Below are 24,023 nucleotides of genomic sequence, written 5' to 3' on the forward strand. Positions count from 1 at the left end.
TGTAATTTTTTATCAATAACAAAAAAGTTTCTTGTCTTTATCGGATTGCAATATTTTACACGTTTTTTTTAGTTTGGGTGTCTGGGCCAACTTGCGCGCACCTCAACTAATTCCACGGGCCCTGAAGTTAACGACCATGTAAATCTACAGTGGCCATCATATGAGCAACTCCATGGCTTGAACATGATATATATATATATATATATATATATATATATATATATATATATATATATATTTGCACGTTTTTTCTTCCAGTATGATAGATAACTTTTTCTTCTCGATATTTGAAATAAACAAGGGAAATGTTTTGCACAAATTGAATGTTTTTGAGGGAGTGATAATGTTTTTTCTTGATCTGTCTATATGTACCTCCCTCCGTTTCTAATCCGTCTATATATACCGCCCACACAATTACACTAACCACCACATAAACAACAGATACATTCCAACATTCAACATATTCGTCTAAGCAAATGGTATGAAACTATCTAAGGTATATTTTCTTCCCATGCTAATAGATACTTGTGTTTTGATGATGACTACTGGTTTGTGCTCAGGCATCCTTGGAAGGAATCGTTTCATTGGGACCATGGGGAGGTTTAGGTGGCGACCGCTGGATTTACAGGGCAAGCGGTGGGATAACTGAGATAGTCCTCCGTGTAGAAGGAAATATCAAGTCCATTTCCTTCAAAGATGCCAGTGGCCTGGTTTCTGGGACATTCGGTGGCAGGGGCAACGACCCTAATGACAGGGGTGAAGAGAAAAAGGTGACTTAGCTATTCATATATTAATACATTTACAGGGAGGCTAATTCCATAGCTGATGGATTGGCAAAATCGTATTACTGACTTCGTACCATTTTTCTAGATCCTTTATAATCTGTCTGTTATGTTTTTCTTTTTGGGTTCTTTTATCCCTTTTATCTCTGTTTCTTGCTGAATGTTTTTGTACTTCATTTCCCTTTATAAATTTAATACGTTATGCCTTTAAAAAAATAAATAAAAATATTAATAGATCAGCAGCACTTACCTTTTATTTTATGCCCGCGTTGTGTTTTGTATAGATTGAGATCCAATGGCCTTCAGAGCATTTGAAATCTATAAGCGGAACTTATGGAAGCTACGAAGGACAATTAGTGATCACTTCCCTATCGTTCATTACAAATCTCACCACATATGGACCTTTTGGAACAGCTCCTGGTGAAACTTTCTCCATCCCTATAGCAGATAGCGCCGTGGTTGGATTCCATGGGAGATGTGCTTCCTACCTTGATGCACTCGGTATTTTTGTGACACCGGTAAGTTCATTCAACTATATTATATCACTAAATATGGTTATTATTGATGCTTTTTTTTCTTTTTAAGCATGCGTCCTCGTCTGAGTCTCAAAGTTTCACTTCTCTTTGGATGAATATATATAGATGGATTTTATGAATATTGTTTTCTTTTAAGCTAGCGTCCTCTTCTATATATCAGTACGCCATTTTTCTGTGACATTTTACAGCCTCGTCTAGTATTTCTTAGACATGTATCCTTTTTAGACATTCGCCCAAGTGTCGCAATGCAGGATTGAAGGTGAGTCAAGCCATATGGCTAGTAACAACAGAAATAATTGCTATGACTATTGCTTTCCGTGCAGGCAAATTCAAATGGAAGCACTTCAGTTGGGCCATGGGGTGGTCCAGGTGGAGATCCTTTTAATTTTACGGTGGGAAGCTGGATAAAAGAGATAATTGTTCATGAACGAGTCAATATCAAGTCCCTCTCTTTCAAAGACGGCAATGGCCAAGAGTACGGAAAATTTGGCGGCAAAAACCCTAATGACACTGGTGCAGAAAGAAGAGTGAGTATGGCATTTATGGCTTGCATAGGATAGCCAATCAAATGAAGCATTTCCTTTTCTCTTCCTTCTTTAGCTAAGCTAATACTAAATACAATATTCTATGATGCAACTCACGTGTAGATTGAGATTGATGGGCCTTCAGAGCATCTAACATCCATAACTGGGACATATGGAAATTATAATGGACTTCTGGTGATCAGATCACTATCATTCATAACTAATCTCACTACACATGGACCTTTCGGAACCGCTACCGGCACTTCTTTCTCCATACCAATTGATGAAGGTTGGGTCGTGAATGGATTTCATGGAAGAGCTGGATACTACCTTGATGCACTCGGTATTTTTGTGACACCGGTAAGTTCATTCAACTATATTATATCACTAAATATGGTTATTATTGATGCTTGTTGTCTTTTTAAGCATGCGTCCTCGTCTGAGTCTCAAAGTTTCACTTCTCTTTGGATGAATATATATAGATGGGTTTTATTAATATTGTTTTCTTTTAAGCTAGCGTCCTCTTCTATATATCAGTACGCCATTTTTCTGTGACATTTTACAGCCTCGTCTAGTATTTCTTAGACATGTATCCTTTTTAGACATTCTCCCAAGTGTCGCAATGCAGGATTGAAGGTGAGTCAAGCCATATGGCTAGTAACAACAGAAATAATTGCTATGACTATTGCTTTCCGTGCAGGCAAATTCAAATGGAAGCATTTCAGTTGGGCCATGGGGTGGTCCAGGTGGAGATCCTTTTAGTTTTACGGTGGGAAGCTGGATAAAAGAGATAATTGTTCATGAACGAGTCAATATCAAGTCCCTCTCTTTCAAAGACGGCAATGGCCAAGAGCACGGAAAATTTGGCGGCAAAAACCCTAATGACACTGGTGCAGAAAGAAGAGTGAGTATGGCATTTATGGCTTGCATAGGATAGCCAATCAAATGAAGCATTTCCTTTTCTCTTCCTTCTTTAGCTAAGCTAATACTAAATACAATATTCTATGATGCAACTCACGTGTAGATTGAGATTGATGGGCCTTCAGAGCATCTAACATCCATAACTGGGACATATGGAAATTATAATGGACTTCTGGTGATCAGATCACTATCATTCATAACTAATCTCACTACACATGGACCTTTCGGAACCGCTACCGGCACTTCTTTCTCCATACCAATTGAAGGTTCGGTCGTGAATGGATTTCATGGAAGAGCTGGATACTACCTTGACGCCATTGGCATCTTTGTTAAACCAGAGACGACAATCTAACTTCTTTTTGGAAGAAATTAATAAGTTGTCCTCTCTCTAAAATATCCATGGATACAATGTCAAGGCGTCGATGCTATGTTCATGATGTTGTTCTTAATTATATGCTCTAATAATGTACGGAAATAAACGAGGGCTTTCATAAATAGCTCTCTGATGTGCTAGGTTTCTTGATGCTTTGTTGTATCTTGTATCAATAAATATTCCGACTTTGAATAAAAGCAGGGATAATGTAAACCCTATCAGTGGTTGAAATCCCCTGGGAGGTTCTAATTCTTGTAACTCGGGAGTTATTTATATAGTTCCTGCTTGACTTGTGATCGAACAGTTTGACTTGAGCTGCTTTAATTAAAAATGTATTTTTTTTTGGATAATCATCATGAATATATTGAAAAGGTCATAAAAGCCAATAGCCAAAATGAAATACAAGGATATATATAAAAAAAAAAGAAAAAAAGAAAGAAAAACAACAGACTTAGAAAAAAAAAGAAAAAAAAATTGATCTACTACATCAAACAACAAAGAGACTACCTAATATTTTTTATTACACCACAATTTGATGCCATCAGAAGATTTTAAAAGGTCATTTCTCGTATAAGTGAAACTTGAATCCAGAGTATGCAACCAAAATAACAACTCGATAAAGGATGTTGGAGAAACAATCAAATAAGCTTATAGTTCTCCCCTCAAAAACAATTTTATTTCTCAATATTTAATTAAAAATATGTTAATTGCCATTCCTCTCTATTACATGTGTCATAACCCAATTTTTTAAACATTCTTATTTTTATTATTATTATTATTATTTTATTTAATGAAAAAGATAAAAAAATGATGATAAAATAAAAATATGGATGAAAAAAAGTAAAATGAAATAAATGAAGAATGAATTAAAATTTGGGTTAAGGGCATCATGGTTGGAAGTTTTGGGGTTTAATCAAACTTTGAAATTAATCCAATCAAGGGCTTAATGGAAGAATTGATAAGTTTTGAGACTTAATTGAGCTTGGAATTAATTTAATTAATCCAATTAAGGGTTTAATTGGAGAATTGATAAGTTTTGAGACTTAATTAAGTTTGAAAATTAATTTAATTAATCCAATCAAGGGTTTAATTGGAGAATTGATAAGTTTTTGGACTTAATTGGCTTGGAATTAATTTAATTAATGAAACCCGGGGACTTAATTGAAGAAATATCAAAGTTTGGGGTTTAATTGGGGTCCAAATTGCAAACATTAAAATCCAAGGACCAGCTTGAAAATGGAACGGAAATGCAAGGATCCAATTACGTTTTAACCAGGGGCTTGATTACAAAATTATAAAAATCCCAAGGCCAAATTGAAAGCAACCTTAGATATAGAAAACGGGGTCGTTTTGCAGCGACTGTTCACCGTCTTCTTCCTCTGCAACGGCTCTGCCATTAAAGGCAGAGACGTTTCATCCGTTGGCAGGAACGTTTACTTATTGAAGGCGACCATTACCACCGGTTCTGGCCTTATAAAAGGAGAGGGAATCACAGAACCGCGGAAAGGAAAGAAAGCCATGCACGACAGGGAGAGAGACTAAAACCAAAGAAAAAAACTGGAGCAGGGAGGACAGAACCAAGGGAGCGACAGAGAGAAATAGAACCAGGGAAAATTTTGGTTCATCAACCAGCAGCAAATCCTCATGCTTGGACCACCGTTGTCTTCGTCTTGAACGGAGAAGACTGGACAGAGACACGAAAAAGAGGAAGAGAAACTGAGGAGAAAAGAGGGAGAAGACGAGAAACAGACTTTCATTCCTCTGTTTCTTCTCAAAGAAACAGAGGAGGCCAAGAGAAAAGGGAGACTAAAAAGGAGGACATACAGAGAGAAAAGAACCGAGAAAGACAGAGGACTGGACCGAGAGAGAGGGAACGAGAGGAGAAAAAAACGGAGGTGAGAGAGTCAAGAGAACAGAAAAAAATAGACAGAGAGACTATACAGAGAAGATAATAAAGAAACAGAAGACCAGAGGAACAAGCAAATACAGACACCACAAAAAGGGAAGAACGAATTCGCAGAATACCAAGAACGAAGAAGGGCGAAGGAGAAGGCGCTCAGCACCAGGTAAGTTGCATTTTCCCTTCACTATTTTTTTCCCTTTCCTTTTTTTCTTGATTTTATTTTTTAAAAAAATTATTTCTATATATATTTTCTATTTTTAAATTAAAAAATAAAATAAAATAAAAAGGTCAAGTGGCAATTTTATAAATAAATGAAATAAGGTAGTTGGGTACGGGTCGAGATGCGGACCCTCTTCAGGTCTAGCGAAAAGCTAACACATGGACATGTGGTGTAAAACGGTCATTTAATAACTATTTAAATACCTTTCTTTAAGAATTTTGTTTTTACTTTGTCTTTTTTTTTCTTTAATTTCTCTCTTTTTTTTTCTCTCTTTAAACAAAGGGTTCGAACAAAAAATAAAGATGAAGAGATAAAAAGAAAAAGATATCTTTGTTGTTTTATGAATTTTTGATATATTATATAATAAAGTAATGTAATTAAAAAAAAATTATTGGCTAATGATATAAAGTTTATCTATTTTAAATAATAAATATAAAAAAAATAAACATAAATAGATGGGAAAGTTGTGATGTTTCTCGTCATAAATGCGGTTAGCGTGTGGTTGCCTCTTTCCAAACTTCTGTATAAAAATCAAATCCATCCCTTGTATCAATGTACTTTCCAAAAAATTCTACATTGACTCCCTTTTCTTTGCGTTAAATTTATTCAAATCCCTGGGGAATTTGTTTCGACCTTCCATGAAAGTTTGTTAGTTTAATATGACCATATTATTTTTATCTAACTAAAATTACTAAGGAATCGTTAGTTCCCAGTTGGAAAATGAGCTCTTAGCTAACTAAAATTACTGGGTAAAAGATGATAATAATATTATTTAATTATTTCATACTTCACAACTGACGTGACATTACTGTAGAAACCTTAAAAAACATATCACATCGATTTACTTAGGAAGTAAAACGAAATATTAAGGCTCTAAAATAGAAGCAAATAACTATAAAACGCATCAAATTGGAGATCCGTTCAGTGGCACCGCAACAGCAGATCTTAACAATGGAATGGCCTGCCAACGCCTTACATCAACGTAGTCATCAGATGATCTGTTGAACAGCAAACATATCATCTTAGGATCCTCCCAATTGTCATAATGGGCATAAACTTGGCCAAAATACTATATTCTATGATGCAACTTCTGTGTAGATCGAGATTGATGGGCTTTCAGAGCATCTAACATCCATAACTGGGACATATGGAAATTATGCTGGAATGGTGTGATCACATCACTATCGTTCATAACTAATCTCACTACACATGGACCTTTTGGAACTCCTACCGGCACTTCTTTCTCCATACCAATTGAAGGTTCGGTCGTGATTGGATTTCAAGGAATAGGAGGCCACTACCTTGATGCAACCTGTAATTCTTTTTTCTTTCTTGAAAAAAAAAAAGAGGTTTTAAATTTGCAATTAGAACCAAAAAAAAAAAAACTCAGTAACAGTGGGTATTGGTAACGATGCAAAGGGACATAGAAGGAACTATTTCAATAGGTCCATGGGGAGGCCGAGGTGGGAATCCATGGAGTTACATTACAAATCGAGGTATAAACCAGATAGTCATCAATGTAGGATCAAACATTAAGTCTATATCTTTCCAGGACACGACTGACTTGGATTCTGCAACATTCGGAGGCAACAACCCCAATGACATTGGTGGAAGCAAAACTGTCAATATTCCCCCTTGTGGCTGTCGTAAAATTAAGTTTGCAGAATGACAAAAAGGGAAATTGTTGTAAATCCATTGACTTGAAGTCCAGTTAAATACACAATGCAAGTAACTGCAAACTAGAAAATAAAGCAACATCTATTCCCACAATTAATAGCATTTAATAATTGGGGGTTTCCTAATGAATAAGAAAAAAAAAAAACCAACAGTCTTCCTAACTGATAGGAATTTGTTGAATTATAAGAAATGGCTAAAATCTTAACACCCTCCCTTAAACTGAATGCTATCTATACAGTCAGTTTAAAGAAAGGATTTGAGCATACTCCAAGCAATCCATGCAACTTCTCAAATGCTTTCAACTTTAGAGATTTAGTCAGCATATCTGCAACTTGATCTTCACTTCGACAATAAACCAAATCAATGATTTTTTCAGTTACAAGATTACGAAGAAAATGGTACCTCATATCTATATGTTTACTTCTTCCATGTAAAACTGGATTCCTGGAGAGTTTGATAGTTGAACTATTATCACAATGAATCACAGTAGGCTCATGTTGATAAAATTGTAATTCTTTAAGAATCCTTCTCAACCAAATTGCTTGACATACAGAAGTTGCTACAACTACGAACTCTGCTTCAGTTGTAGACAGTGTAACAACTTGTTGCTTCTTTGATGCCCATGATATGGCACCTGAACCCATCATAAACACATGGCCTGATGTACTTCGCCTATCGTCTAAATCACTAACATAATCACTGTTAGTGAAACCATATAGAATAGATCCTTCATTTTCTTGTAGAAAATATCGAAATCTATGGTTCCTTTCAAGTAACGAAACACTCTTTTAGCAGCTTTGAGATGCAGCTCTGTTGGCTTTTCCATATACCTGCTAATCAGACACACTGCATACATAATATCAGGTCGGGTGGCTGTCAAATACATTAAACTTCCAACAATTTGTTTGAAGTAAGTACTATCAACCCTCTCTCCATCAAGATCTCTTGAGAGCTTCAATCCTAGTTCAGTTGGAGTCCCAACTAGATTGCAATTCTCCATGTGAAACCTTTCCAAAACCTCTTGAGCATATTTTTTTTGCCCAATAAAGAATCTGGTGGTTGTTTGTGCTACTTCTATACCAAGAAACTATTTCATCTTTCCAGATCAGTCATGTCAAAATCAGCCATCATAGAATTCTTAAAAGCAATACACATAGTCTTATCATTGTCTGTGAAGATAAGATCATCAACATATAAGCAAACTATCAGAATTTTACATCTTCCTTTAATCTTGATGAATAGAGTATGCTCATATGGACATTTGTTGAAACCTGCCTTTTCAAAGTATGCTTCTATACAACTGTACCAAGCTCGAGGTGCCTATTTCAGTCCATATAAAGCCTTTTTCAATTTATAAACTTTATGTTCATCACCTTTTATCACATAACCGGGGGGTTGCTCAATGTAAACTTGCTCAATTAGTTCACCATTAAGGAAGGTCGATTTCACATCAAGTTGGAAAATAGGCCATGAGTTTTGTGCAGCTAATGAAACAACCAGCCGAATTATATCTTGTCTTGCAACAGGTGCAAAAATGTCTTGATAATCAACTCCATACTCTTGATTGTAGCCTTTCACAACCAACCTTGCTTTGAACTTGTCAATTTCTCCTTTTTCATTCAACTTTGTCTTATAAATCCACCTTACACCAATGATTTTTTGCTCTTCAGGAAGATCGGTTAACTCCCAAGTCTCATTCTTCTCTATAGCTTGGATCTCTGCATCCATGGCTCTTTTCCACTTTTCTTCTTTCACTGCTTCTGTAAACAACATAGGATCGGAGCCTGCAAATAAAGCAAAATGAGCAGTAGTATATTCATCAGATAATTCATCTCCACTCACATAATCTGTCATCCAAGATGGTCTTTTCCTTTGCCGTTGTGGTTCTGAGTTAGACGCCTGATTTTTATTTGGAATTGAAGCACTTGTTGAGAACGTTGGTGAGACTTCTTCAAGGGACTGACTAGGAAGCTGCAATTGTGATTCAGGCTCCTGAATTTTAAGAGGAGATTGCAAAAGCTGTTTAATTTCTCCGCCAACTTCCTCTAGATCAATCAAACTTTGTTGTTGTTCTGTACTGCTCCAGTCCCATGTGTTTTCTTCATCAAACAGAACGTCTCGGCTGATGATTATCTTCTTGGTAATGGGATTACATAACTTGTACGCCTTGGATTCTTCATTAACCCCAATAAAGACACACTTCACACTTTTATCATCAAGCTTTGTTCTCCTTTTATTTGGGACATGTGCATATGCTATACACCTGAAGATTCTGAAGTGATTAACTGATGGCCTGACTTTACTCCAAGCTTCTTGTGGTGTTATGTTTTTTACAACAAGGGTAGGACTTTGGTTGAGCACATGAACACTCCAATTGACTGCTTCTGGCCAAAAAGTCTTTGGAATACTTTTTTCACCAACATGCTTCGTACCATGTTCATAATAGTTTGATTCTTTCTTTCTGCCATGCCATTTTGTTGTGTTGTGTATGTTGCAGTAAGTTGCCTGCGTATTTCATGTGATTTACAAAAACTTGCAAAATTATGTGAGTTAAATTCACCACCACGATCCGTACGAAGGGTCTGAATATACTTGCCAAATTCCTTTTCGACACGAGCCTTAAAGCTTTTAAAAACAATAAAAGCTCAGATTTATCTTGCAGGAAATAAACCCATGTTTTTTTACTATAATCATCAATAAAGGTAATGAAGTACCTTTTGTTTCCATTCGATGTTGGATTGATTGGTCCACAAATATCTGAATGAACCAGCTATAAGATTTGCTCAGCTCTCCATGCTTTTCCTTGCGGGAAAGAATCACAATGTTGTTTACAAACAATACAATCTTCACACATTTTTGTGGGACAATTAATTTTAGGCAGTCCTTCCACCATGTTTTTCTCATGTAAGGTTTTCAAGCCTTTGAAACTCAAATGACCGTACCGAAGATGCCACAGCCATGTTGAATCTTGCACTTGAGTTGAGAAACACTTCTAGACGTCATCCTGAATGTGCAGAGGGAACATACAATTGGTTGTCATTTTTGCTTCAGCTATTAGGCCCTTCTCTGGATGATGAATTTGACACCAGCTTTGTTAGATGATGATGATATAACCCCTCTCTTGCAGTTGGCCCATATTGATGAGATTACTTTTCAAATCTGGGACATAAAACACACTAGTAATTGTTTGCACAATGTTGTTTTTCATGTGGAATTTGATATCCCCTTTCCCCATGATAGACATGTAGGAGTTGTTCCCAAGTTTCACAGTTTCTCTAAATGTTTCATCCAAGTCATAAAACAGAGACTTGTTTCCACACATGTGGTTGCTGCAACCCGAATCTAAATACCAAGTATCACCTGATGAATTCTCCTTCTTGTCAATGTAAGCCATCAAGAGCATTTCTCCTTCAATCTCAGCAAAATATACCTTGGTTTCCTTCTCTTTATCAGGGCATTCGTACTGATAGTGGCTAAGCTTGTGACAATGGTAACATTCCACTCTCGCCTTATCAAATTATACTCCTTGATTGTAGGGAAGTTGACGTCCTCTGCCTCTGCCTCTGCCTCTTCCTTGAAATCCCCCAATTCCTCTACTTTTTCCTAGAGAAGTAGTTCCTTCATAAGTAGTGAGCTTCAAGGCTTGCTCCTCCACATCATATTTGATCATCCTCTACTCATGAACTAACAGTGAGCTTTGCAACACATCAATTGAAAGACTATCAATGTCATTTGATTCTTCAATTGCACACACCACAATCAAATTTGTGTGTCATTGAGCGAAGAATTTTTTCAGTGACTGCATCTTCCAAACTCTCTCCATGAATGTGCATTTTGTTTGCAATTAACAATGTTCTTGCAAAGTAATCATTAACTAACTCTCCTTCCTTCATATGAAGAATTTCAAACTCTTTGCAAAAAGCTTGGAGTTGTGCACATTTCACTCGTGCAGTGCCTTGGTACTTTTTCTTCATCGAATCCCATATGTCTTTAGCAGTGTCCTTCTTTAGGATGGTTTCGAGAATGGCACGATCTATTGCTTGAAACAAATAATTCAGTCTTCAAATCCTTCAATCTCTGATCCTCTAACGTTTGTCTCTATGCTTTTGTCAAAACAATCTCACTAGGAGGCTCAACAATGCCGGTTTCCACGAGAGTCCAGTATTCCTTAGATCGCATAAAATTTTCCATCAACATACTCCAATGATCATAATGACCATTGAAGCGTGGAATCGCAGGTTGTACAAAGTTGTTTTCAGAAGCCATCGATTAACTTGCTGCAGCAAGAATGAAAGCTACTGCCTTTTCAAATCAAGCCCTAGTGGGAGGCTCTGATACTACTTGTCGTAAAATTAAGTTTGCAAAATGAAAAAAAGGGAAATTGTTGTAAATCCATTGACTTGAAGTCCAGTTAAATACACAATGTAAGTAACTGTAAACTAGAAAATAAAGCGACATCTATTCCCACAATTAACAACATTTAATAATTGGGGTTTCCAAACGAATAAGAAAAAAAACCAACAGTCTTCCTAACTGAACAGCAAACATGTCGTCTTAGGATCCTCCTAATTGTCATAATGGGCATAAACTTGGCCAAAATACTATATTCTATGATGCAACTTCTGTGTAGATCGAGATCGATGGGCTTTCAGAGCATCTAACATCCATAACTGGGACATATGGAAATTATGCTGGAATGGTGGTGATCACATCACTATCGTTCATAACTAATCTCACTACATATGGACCTTTTGGAACTGCTACCGGCACTTCTTTCTCCATACCAATTGAAGGTTTGGTCGTGATTGGATTTCAAGGAAGAGGAGGCCACTACCTTGATGCAACCTGTAATTCTTTTTTCTTTCTTGAAAAAAAAAGAGGTTTTAAATTTGCAGTTAGAACAAAAAAAAAAAAACTCAGTAACAATGGGTATTGGTAATGATGCAGAGGGACATAGAAGGAACTATTTAAATAGGTCCATGGGGAGGCCGAGGTGGGAATCCATGGAGTTACATTACAAATCGAGGTATAAACCAGATAGTCATCAATGTAGGATCAAACATTAAGTCTATATCTTTCCAGGACACGACTGACTTGGATTCTGCAACATTCGGAGGCATCAACCCCAATGACATTGGTGAAAGGAAAACTGTAAGTATCCCTCCTTGTGGTTGTCGTAATTTTTTTTTTTTTTTGTTAATAGTCGAAATTTTATTAAGAAAAAGGCTACAAAGATAATAGCCTAACTTACATCAGACAAACAAGCAGAGGAAATGAAAGCACAAAAACTGTTGCAAGAAACAGGGGAGAGCAACAAAAAGGGAACAAACAAATCATAAGAAACCAACTCCTCCCGACTAAACATTCTCTATATTAAGCTCTAAAGAGTTGGAATCAAGCCTCAGCCATAAAGCAATACTTTGGCGCACCATGGGGAAACAAATATGAAGGTTAGGGGCAGCGTCATTAAAAATAACATCATTTCGATGAAGCCAAAGATTCCAAACAACGCATGAGAAAAGAAGTTGACATGAGAGATTTTGTTGCTTGCCTTTAACCATAGAAGACCATTGGTAGCACATATCATCAACAGATTTTGGAAAAACACTACAAATGCCCCGATTAAAAAGCAGTTTCATCCATATATTCCAAGAGAAGTGGCAGTGAATGAAGAGGTGACTTGAAGATTCCAAGCTTTTATTGGAAAAAGTGCATCTTGACTCCTGAAGGGTGAGGTAGTCATGCTGAAATAGAAAATCTCTTGTAGTTACTTTGTCTTGGACAAGGAGCCAAAGGAAAAGTTGCACTTTTAGTGGGGTTAGTTTTATCCAAACAGAAGATTGGAATGATTTGGCACCACCGTAGAGCAACTGGTCCATCATTTTGGAGCAAGATTTTACACTGAAGAAGCCATCGTTGTTGAGGGTCCAGATTTTCTTATCCATCTTGTGGCAGAACATTGGCTTGGATTCCAACAAGGATGATAAAAGTGATAGTTGTTCTTGTTCAAAATGAGATAGAGGTCTGCGCCATTGTAGGGACCAGAGCCAGATTCCATTGCTCCATCTACCCATATCAGCCACCAGAGCAGATTTAGAGGAAGAAAAAAGATATAGCCTAGGGAAGGCTGTTTTGAAAGGGTAGTCACCAATCCAGTTGTCTAGCCAAAAGGATGTTAAACTGCCATTCCCCATTATGAATTTGCAATGATTCGTGAAGACGTGGTGAACGTCGGTTTGAACAATGGACATAATATCCTTCCATATCTTAGAGGGTTGGCTGTAGAAAATTAGGATCCCATTCTCATAGGTTGGATTGTACATTGAAGAGATAATCATTTTCCATAAACTTGTACCTGGGGAAAAGAGTCTCTAAATCCATTTTAGCAGCAGGGCTTTGTTTTTTGATATAAGAGAGCCTACACCGAGGCCTCCTTGTTTCTTATCGCGCATCACTAGTCTTCATTGGATCTTGCAGAAAGATCTTTGCTTGGTACATCCACATCACAAGAAACGTCTTTGGATGGATGAAAGAAGCCTGCTTACCCCTTTTGGCATCTTGAATATAGACATAAAATATATAGGCAGGGAATTAAGGACACTTTTAATGAGACATAGACGACCAGCCATGCTTAGAAGTCTCCCTTTCCACATATGAAGCCTTTTACGAAACTTCTCTATCATTGGCTTCCATGTAGAGATACGAGATGGATTGGCTCCTAGTGGCATGCCAAGATATTTGCTTGGGAGGGAGTCTGATCTGCAGAAAATAGATGTAGCCAAGCGCAAGCACAAGTGATCATCGACATTGATACCAATAATGGAGCTTTTATGGAAGTTTATATGAAGGCCTGAAGTCAAAGCAAACCATCTTAAAATTCTTTTGACTTGAATTAACTGATCAATATCTTTCGGGATGAATATTAACGTGTCATTTACATATTGTAGATGGCTGACAAAAATTCCTGATGCAAATTGCAGCCCTTTGATAATATTCTCACTAGATGCCCTTTAAAAGAGGACCGAGAGGCCCTCAGCAGCTATGTCAAACAGAAAAGGGGAAATCGGGTCTCCTTGACGCAATCCTCACCGAATAGAGAATTCTTTTTAAGGAGATCCATTGATGAGGACCGAGATTTTTGATGAAGAAAGACATTCATAAATCATGGTTCTTCATTTTCTGCCAAACCTCATATAACCCATGATATCATCTAGGTAATCCCAGGAGACTGAGTCGAAGGCTTTATAGAAATCAATCTTGAAAATCAGACATGCTGCGTTTCGCTTTTTTAGATCACTCACCAGCTCATTTGCAATCATAAAGACATCTATAATGTTGCGATCTGCTATAAACGCTGATTGGTTAATGCTAATGATATCTTGCATAACAGTTTTCAGTCTAGATGCAAGGATTTTAGCAATGATCTTATAGATACCATGAATCATGCTGATGGGCCGAAAATCTTTAAACTCAATGGGTTCTACTGTCTTGGAGAGGAGAGTTACATAGGTTGTATTGATTCCTTTTGGTAGCCTTCCTGTTCTGAAGAAGCTTAAGACTATATCGAGAATGTCTTGAGCAATAAAATCCCATGCTAATCTGTAGAATTTGAAGTTGAAACCATCTGGTCTAGGACATTTTGACCCATCACAACCCCATACACTGCGCTTCACTTCTTCCATTGTGATTTCCTGCTCCAGCCATTCAGAGGATTCTTTAGAGACATTTGAAACCCCAAGGATTTAACTGCGGCTTTTTTTCAGAGGGGGGGTCATACAGCTCAGAGAAATAATCCAAAGTAGCCTGCTTAATACCCTGCTGAGAATCAAAAGTGCTGCCATTATGGTGGATTTTAAGGATTGATGATTTAGCCTTCCTGAAATTGGCAATCAAGTGAAAAAACTTGTTATTTCTGTCACCCATTTTGCACCACATCTGTCTTGATTTCTGCCTCCAAATAGATTCAATGTGATTGTTGCGAACCCAGCGGTCTTTCAACAAAAAGTCTAAATGCTCTTGCTCTAGGTTGGTTAAACCTTCTTCTTCACATTTTTCCTCTAGTATGTTGATAGCCGAAAGGGTTCATTGAAGAGCAGCTTCTTGATTTCCAAATTCAAGCTTATTCCATTGCCTCAATCTGATTGCAATATGATTAAGCTTTTTGAGAAATTTAAAGCGGCCAGGGTGAAGGGAGCATGCATCATTCCAGAAGTTTATTTTTCAATAATATGCTTTAAATTTGGGTATTGAGTCCAACAGTCCAAGAAACGAAAAGGACGCCATCCATGGTCTTGCACGAAGCTAGATAGAATTAAAGGGCAATGATTCGAGAACTCTCTCTTGAAAGTCATCGAAGAGATAAACTGGGGAAGTGAAGATGGTAGGATGAGCTTGCGAACATACGGTCTAATTTGCTCTTGGACCTTCCTCTGAACCAGGTAAAATAACCTTCTGCTAAAGGGTATTCAGTGAGCTCACAAGACTGTAGAAATCTGCTAAAAGAATTTGAGCCTGCAGGATGACAAATTCCACCGTTTATGTCCTTCTAAGAGAGTGTTTCATTAAAATCTCCTGCTATTATCCATGGAACTTCAAAAACATGCTTCAGAAGAATGAGATCATCCCAAAGTTTTTGTCTGCCTTGATAGTTACAAGAAGCATAGATGCCAATAACAAAGTAATGAAAATCACTATGAACATGTTTACCATATAAACCGATCCAACCAGGACCATATTCAATATTAGAGACTTCAAAGTAAGTGTTTTTCCACATAGCAAGCAGACCTCCTTTTGATCCTTGAGCACCATTACTAAACCAACTCACATGATTTTCATTCCAAATACGAGATACAAAACCAATGGAAAAATTAGCTAGCTTAGTTTCCAGCATGAAACATATATCAATCTTATATTTTGTTATTAATTTTGTGATTCTTCTTCGTTTCCTCATCATGCCCAAGCCATAGGAATTCCAAGAAAGAATATTCATGACAGAATTAAAAGATCTATCTGCAGGGATGAAAACTTACTATTCATTGTTGTTACTGCCAATCTTCCCTCTCCTTTTCTAGCTGTCTTATGATAAGCCCAAAAAAGTTTTTCAAGACAGCTGAATTACCTAGACCCAAAGCTTCTCCCAAATGGATCATTTTGTTGACTTCATTGTGAGACGACTCCGCTGCAAATTCTTTCAGGTTACGGGTATTATTCACCCAGATGTAAGAGTCTATAGAAGATATGCTTGCTGAAGAGTGCAAGGAGAGGAGACTCCCAGTAGAGGATATTTTCTTTAGTCTTGGTTGTTTGGCTGTTGGGGTCCGGTGTTGGTTGGATGTAAGAGGCAGGCTTTGGATTTTGTAGTGGGATTCTAAAGAATCATCACTGCTGACAGGGGTATAAGGTTGTGGCGAGAAAGAGTCTTTTGAAAGCCATGCTTGGATGCTCTAGTGGGCTTGCTGAATTCACATCGTATAAGACAAGGCCCCGTTCTACTTGGAGTTGATTTTGGGAAAGCTTGTTGGTAGAGAAACAGTGGTGGGGAGTCCTAGGAGCCGCTATTTCTGGAAAAAGATCTTCAACAACGATATGTAGCCGTTCTGTGTTGTCAGTGGCATTTATTGTGGCCGCAAAGCTATGGTCGTAGACCTCATATGTCCCATGTGGGTTGTGCTTCCTTGCCTCCAGCGTGTGTGCCTTGTCATCAGCTCCACAATTCTTATAAACGATAGCCATAGCCAGCCTGCAAATGTTGTTATCTCCTGCCAAGTCAAAAGCCAGATCAGTGTACACTTCATCATCTGAGTCACTGTCAGCATCTTCTCCCTGAAGTAATGTGGTTTGAAATTCTGCCATCGAGTATGAAATTCCTTTTGCCTCTGGATATCTTAAAGGGTCAATCTCATCCAACTGTATGTGTACTAACTTGGAGTTTAGCATGAGATCTATAGAGTCGTGGATCTCCGGCAAGTGAGTACCTATAAGGATTTTCACGCTGTGAAGTTCAGAGATTTTTAGGCTGGTCTTGTCAAAACCTATCACCCGTCCATGGTTTATGAGGAGGTTTGAGATACATCTCAAACTCCAGCCAGAGATAGGCATATGAGAGATGGAGATCCATGCTAGACGACTCTCTGCCACATCTTCTTTCGTCTACGGGCGAACTTCATCAAAGTAGAGCTTCCAACATTCCATACCTTTCTGCATGGCTTTTTGCATAAATTTCTCACCATCAAAGCTTATGATTGCCTGGGAACCCCCCAGGAAACGGACAGCAGAGAAGCAAATGCCTAGCTGAATTAATCCATGTCTGATTTGTGCATAATCTACTCCTTGAGATATCTTGCCTATAAGACTATTTCTTAACCATAGAATTTCCTCATCTGTAGTGTTGAAAGTAATGAAGTTATGAGGACGTGGTGTGGCATTATCAGACACTTGATGCACTTGACTCCCTGATCTTACTGCCTCAAGATAGCTTCGGTTGTCTCTTACACGGACGGGGGCCTTGGCTTTGTTGTTGAGCTTGGATATTTGTTTCCCTGTTCCCACTGTTTTCTATTTCATCACTTCATCTTTTCTTCTGTGTTTAGCCACATTAACTCTCAGTTTGTAGGAATCAAACCATATTTCATTTAAACATTCTAGCAGAGTTTTGTCTGACAGATTTGAGAGGATGGTGATGAAGCCAAAACGCTTTCCTGCTTGATTTGTTTTCCAAGAAACAAACAGCTTAATAACTTTGCCCTGTTTTCTGAAACGGTCTTTGAGCTTATGGTAATCGACCCAACTTGGGAAGTTTTCAAAGTAACATTGTAGGTGAAAACCACGGTAGTTTGTTAAAGTCTGAGTGTTTAAGGTGATGGATGGTAGCTGAGGCTGGGGGTAATATGGCTTGTATGCAAGATCAAGTCATTTTTTGTGTTTGTGAGAAGGAATTATGTTTGTCTGGAACGGTGGCTGGGTTTTTTGAAAGAGAGCTTTTCCCCCCTTCTTAGAGCTCTTCCTGGCTGTATTTCTTAGAACAAAACCTTTTTTGAAATTGCATGTTTTTTTTTGCTGTCGTAAAATTAAGTTTGCAGAATGACAAAAAGGGAAATTGTTGTAAATCCATTGACTCGAACTCCAGTTAAATATATAATGTAAGTAACTGCAAACTAGAAAATAAAGCGACATCTATTTTCACAATTAACAGCATTTAATAATTAGGGATTTCCTAATAAATAAGAAAATAAATTAATAGTCTTCCTAACTGATAGGAATTTATTGAATTATAAGAAACGCTAAAATCTTAACAGTGGCGTGTTAAGTTTTTTCGATAGAAAATATTTCAAAAGAACAAAATTATTCTAGAAATTTTTTTTTCCGTTTGTATTGTCAAAATTTTTTAAAAAATTTGTTCGAGCTTGGTTTCACTAGTATATACATGGGACGAGCTGAGATTTTTGATTGTCCCAGTCCCGTCTAATTTTATTTAGGACTATTGTTTCATGTATGGAAAACAATTATTGAAACAACAAGGCATTTATGGTTCATAAACTACTAATTAAGGCTCCGTTTGTTTGCAGGAAAGTGAATTCCTGGGAAAATGAATTCCGATGTTTGGTAGTGTTATGGAAAATGAACTGGAAAACACTTTCCGGTGTTTGTTTGTGTTATGGAAAATGAACTGGAAAATAATTTATTAATGAATTTTTTTTTTCAAGTTTATCTATATATATATAAAATATTTAATATAAATATTTAATCACTTACAATAAAAAAATAAAATCTAAAAAGTATAATGATAATTTTTTTTTATTATTATTATATCCTATATTCATACATAGCTTATTTTATAAAATATAACTATATATATCATATCATATTATATAGAAATAAGCTTGTGAAATATTTTTGAAGCAAAACCTAGTAATATATTTTTTTCAATTTTAAAAAGCTTAAAATAAGTTTTTTTTTTTTCATATGAAGAAAGCCAAATTAGTTTTTTTTTTTTGGTATGAAGAATTTTTTTAAAAGATAAATACATACAAAAATATTTTTGATTGGTTTTTTGGATAAATATTTTTTTTTACGGGTAAAGGCAATTACCCCTTGAATATATATCAAATAATCATTAAGAAATAAATATAAATACCTAACATCAAACACAATCATGCATAAATATTACGTTTCGATGTCATACTTGTCAAATAACAAACATAGTCTGAACCCAAATTTTCGACATATTAAAACCATCTTAGCAACCATCTTAGTAGCAGTGTTGGTTCACAAAATTCTGAACCCAAATTTTTCTCAAATTAGCATTTTTTACCATAAATGCTTTTGCCAACATTTCATTTTGGACCAAATGATCGAATATATATTATAATTGGTTCTACTACAACAATATGAATAAATTAACATAAAATTAAAGACAGTTTCATTCCTTCCCCGTATTTCGGTTTCATTCCCCTTCCCCGTGTAATTTTCTCTGTTCTGCCTATCTCTAACTCTCTCCCATAAAATTAAAGACAATTTCATTCATTCTCCTCATTCGGTTTCATTCGTTCGGTTTCTGCTCCCATTTCATTCCACTGTCATTCCCATCTCATTCGGTTTGTCGTTCCCCTGGCAATCGGTTTGTCGTTCCCCTCTCAATCGGTCACTTACACTTCGGTTTCTCAGGCTCGCCTTTCATTCCCCTCTGATTCCCCTAATTCCCCTCATTCCCCCTAATAATTTTATTGCCTATCACTATTCGTTCTCTCTCGCCTATCACAGATCATTCTCTCTCGGTTGTCTCTCTTCCCCTGTTCTCTCTCGGCTCTGTCTCACCAATCCCCTGTTCTCTGAAGAAGCAGGACACCATCACATATTGAAGGGGCAAGGAGCAGGAGAGCTAGACCTCAAGGTCTGCTCATCATCCCCAGTTCTCATCCCTCTCTCACCCGACAGTTTACCCTCATGTTTGCGTCTCTCTTTGTGCTGGATCTGTCACAGGGTAGGGGCTAGTTGGGTTTTGTTGGGGATTTTGATTTCTCTCAAGAAGCTGCCGAATGTGTGAAGAAAAAATGGCTTGATTGTGATGCTTCAATTGGTTGGGTTTTTCTGTTTCTCTGTGCAGATGTTGAATGTGCCGAATGTGGAAGAAAAAATGTGTGTTTTATGGCTTGATTGTGATGCTTCAGTTGGTTGGGTTTTTCTGGGTTGAATGTGACGAGAAAGAAGAAAACTGGGTTGGGTATGAGAAAAAAAATTGACAGGCAGAAGATAAATTAACAGAAATAAAAGTTTTGTTGGAACAGACAAACAAGATCAAGGATTGTTTTAACGGAGCTCAAAATAGAAAAGTGTTTTCCTTTTGATAAGGAAAGGAAAACACTTTCCTACGAGGAAAGGGAAAGTTTAAGTTGACTGGAATTGAAAGGAATTGGTTTTCCTTTGATTTATTTTTCTGATAGTCACCAAACATGGAAAAGTGAGGAAAATAAAATCCGGGAATTCATTTTCCTTGAAGCAAACAAAGCATAAAGTAGTTCACGTATTTTGCTTTGCATTATTTGCAGGTTCTTATTAACTGGCCTTCTGAACACCTGACATCCATAGGTGGGACATATGACTATTTCAGCACTTTATCAACGATCACATCGCTGTCATTTACTACAAATAGGGCTACTTATGGACCTTTTGGAACCGGTTCTGGCACTCCTTTCTCCATCCCGATAAATAATAATACGGTCGTTGGATTCCATGGAACAGCTGAACACTACCTCGACGCCATTGGCATCTTTGTCAAACCAGAGACGACAATCTAACTTCTTATTGGAAGAAATAAGTTGTCTTATCTCTAAAGTATCCATGGATACAATACAATGTCACTGCGTCGATGCTTTTGTTCATGATGTTGTTCTTATATGCTCTAATAATGTACGGAAATAAATCTGCTTCTGTTGTTTCTTAGTGTTGTTTACGAGGGCTTTCATAGCTCTGTGATGTGCTAGGTTTCTTGATGCTTCGTTATATCATGTATTAATAAATATTGCGACTTTGAATTAAAGTAGGAATAATGTAAGCCCTATCAGTGGTTGAAATCTCTTGGAAGGTTCTAATTCTTGTTCGGGAGTTATTTATATAGTTCCTGTTTGACTTGAGATCGAACAGTTTTGTTATTTTTTTTATTTCAAATTAATTTTTATTTTTTTTAATTTTTAATTATAATTTTTCCAGTCACCATCTCTTGTACCAAACACATCTTTACCGGGGAATCAACTACCCCAACATGAATGTTCCACAGATAATTAACAAACTATGATCCAAGCCTGTAACAAAAAGAAATTAAAGAAATTATGTTTTTACACAGTTGCCTCAACCACACGACAAAGCAAAAGACAACACAAGCGAGTAATTATTTTGTCAGGAGATATGCGTCGTCTGCTGTGGGTGGAGTGCTTAGCTGGTCGGCGATTAGATGGCTAGTCGTATTATTGCTATTTTTCACTCCTTTCCTCACTTAGACGTGACAGGAGTCTTTGTTTTTTAACTGAAATCTGGCTTCCATCAGTGCTTTAGAGATAACCCTGAAGCTAATGCTCTAAAGAACCGTTTGAAGTTACAGAATGATGGAACAACGTAGCTTCCAACTGCTGTTTCTGGTTGTCAACTCGGTGTTTTTTGAGGTTATGTCTTCCTGTATTTCTATGTTATTAGAGGGTGTCTGGGAGTGTGGTAGCGGTTGCTTTTCAAATAGCTTTTCGTGCCAAAAAGCATGCCAATAATGTTTTTTTATTTTTTAAAAATCATTTTTGACATCAACACATCAAAACGATTTAAAAAATACAAACCGCATTCAATTTTAGCAAAAAAAAAAAAAATTTTGAATTTTTTTAAAAAGCCGGTTTGACCGCAATGCCAAGAGAGGAGATGGAGATAATATTACCAAGAGGTCCAATCGGGACGGTGCCCTACGGGGTGTACCAAGGCAAGAAATCCAAGAAGTACGGAAACTACGGTACCTCTCTTAATTTTGATTTTTGAATTTCCCTTGTATCCATGTCACTTGATTACCTACTGTCGGAAGATTGATAATTATAAAAGAAGAAACTTTTAATGGTATATTGTGACGGTTTTTATTGATGTAATTTTTTATTTTTAGATTTATTAGTAAATATTAATTGAAAATTTTTTCTTGATATATATATTAAGAGAATCACAAGGAGTAAATAAAGAATGAAAATAAAATCAAACAACAAGATAACATGAAACTTTTAGAGATAATGTTACTAAATGAATTAACCTTACAATAAATTATATATGTATGGAAATAAGCTAACAAATTTTTTTTATATATATACCACAAGAATTATTGTGGGATTTAAAAAGATAAATCATATAATGATATGATGTTTTTAATAACAGAATAACCGATAAAATAATTATGTTGGTTTAGTGATATTTAATTTATGATCTGATGATTGATTCTCTTTTCTCTCTTCTTCATTTCTTTTTTTTTCTTATGCATTTTTTTCAATAACAAAGAGCCCCTCCCTCCCAACCTCAACACAATTTAACCCGCATAACAAATCCAGTCACCACAACACTCAGTTTATCAGCATTCGAGTTTTGATTCAAATGTTTTTGAGGATTTTGTACTTTAATTAAGCACATTTACTTTTTTTTGTTTGAACTCAATTTTAAAATGTTTTTTTTTTTTTTACAAATTTTTATAGTATATGTATATATTTTGATTGGGTATTTATTTATTTTATAGTCTTTTCTCATACAAATTTATTGTATAAATTTATGACTTGTACATGTTAGGGTTTGTTTAAGATTTTATAAAATTATATTTATTTGTAAATTGATGAAATTTATGTCGAATTAGTGACTTAGGTGTTTTGTGATGAAATAAATAATGACTTATTTAAAGGTTCTATTTTATATTTTGGTAAATTTATTGTTAAGTTGAAATTTTTTATAAAGGTGTAGAAATTTGAGTTTTATGTAAATAATTGATGATGAATTAATAGTACTATTAAAATAGACTGACTAAATTTGAGCTAAATCAATATTTTGGCAAATTATTTAATTAACATAGTTAAATAATACATGTTTTCATTATTATTTTATATATGTGTGATATAAGTAATGAATGATCGTTCATAGATATATAGATCTTCATCCCAAGGGTTGCAGATGATGAGTTATTGTATTGGAGTAATTTTTTTTATTAATTATGTACTATCTAATTCGAGAAATATCAATGGAGGAAGTATTAAATATCCATGTAAGAGGTGTAAAAATAAAACTTTTCTCGATCCTGACCTCCCTTTGAGCTTAAATCAAAGTTACTCCTATAGGCTCTTCAAAGCTTTTTTCAACTGTTTCCCATATATTTTAAAAATTTTGCCAAGCTTTTACTCCAATACAACAAGTTTATAGTTGTCTTTTTTCAAACAAGAACATTAAAATGAGAAGTTTGGAATAACCATCTCAAATAATTAAACATAAACTCTAATACCACTTGTTGGAGAAAAAGATAGGTGTTGTAAAAACTAAATTTAAAGAACAAAGCTAAAAACATATAAAAATTAAGAGGAAAGATATTTTTCATTAAGTGTTTTCTTAGAAGATATACACTATGAACTCTTCTTCATAATTATCTATACTTATGAATTATACTTCTAATTACAAGTATGTTTATAGACATTAAATCTTAAACCATGAATAAATCAAAGTACTCAAAGAAAATTCTAATCTAACAAAAATGCTAACTATTTCAATAATGATTCTAATAAAAAAGTCTAACACAAATCCTCTTTCATCAAGAATTCTTACATTGACTAGGATTTTATCCAAGAGATATGTACTGGCTCTCAACAAGTCATGGTTGATTCTTGAATCTTCACCATATAAACACCCTATGATTGCAATCAAGCACAGATTTAGAGCCTGTTTATAATGTTTATAATCGTGGCATGACTGTGATTTCCAAAAAACTTAAATATTTTTTTTTTGCTTCAAGTTAATTTTTTTTTGGTATTTTTTATATTATTTTTATGTATTAATATCAAAAATAAAATTTTAAAAATAATAATACAATATTATTTTAA

General features: G+C 35.8%; 1 pseudogene; it reads left to right on the plus strand.

The window, feature by feature from the left end:
- Positions 1–326: 326 nt before the first annotated feature.
- Positions 327–20,744, plus strand: LOC118060412 (mannose/glucose-specific lectin-like; annotated as a pseudogene).
- Positions 20,745–24,023: the final 3,279 nt, after the last annotated feature.

Source organism: Populus alba, chromosome 17, assembly GCF_005239225.2.
Source record: "Populus alba chromosome 17, ASM523922v2, whole genome shotgun sequence".
Lineage (NCBI taxonomy): Eukaryota > Viridiplantae > Streptophyta > Magnoliopsida > Malpighiales > Salicaceae > Populus > Populus alba.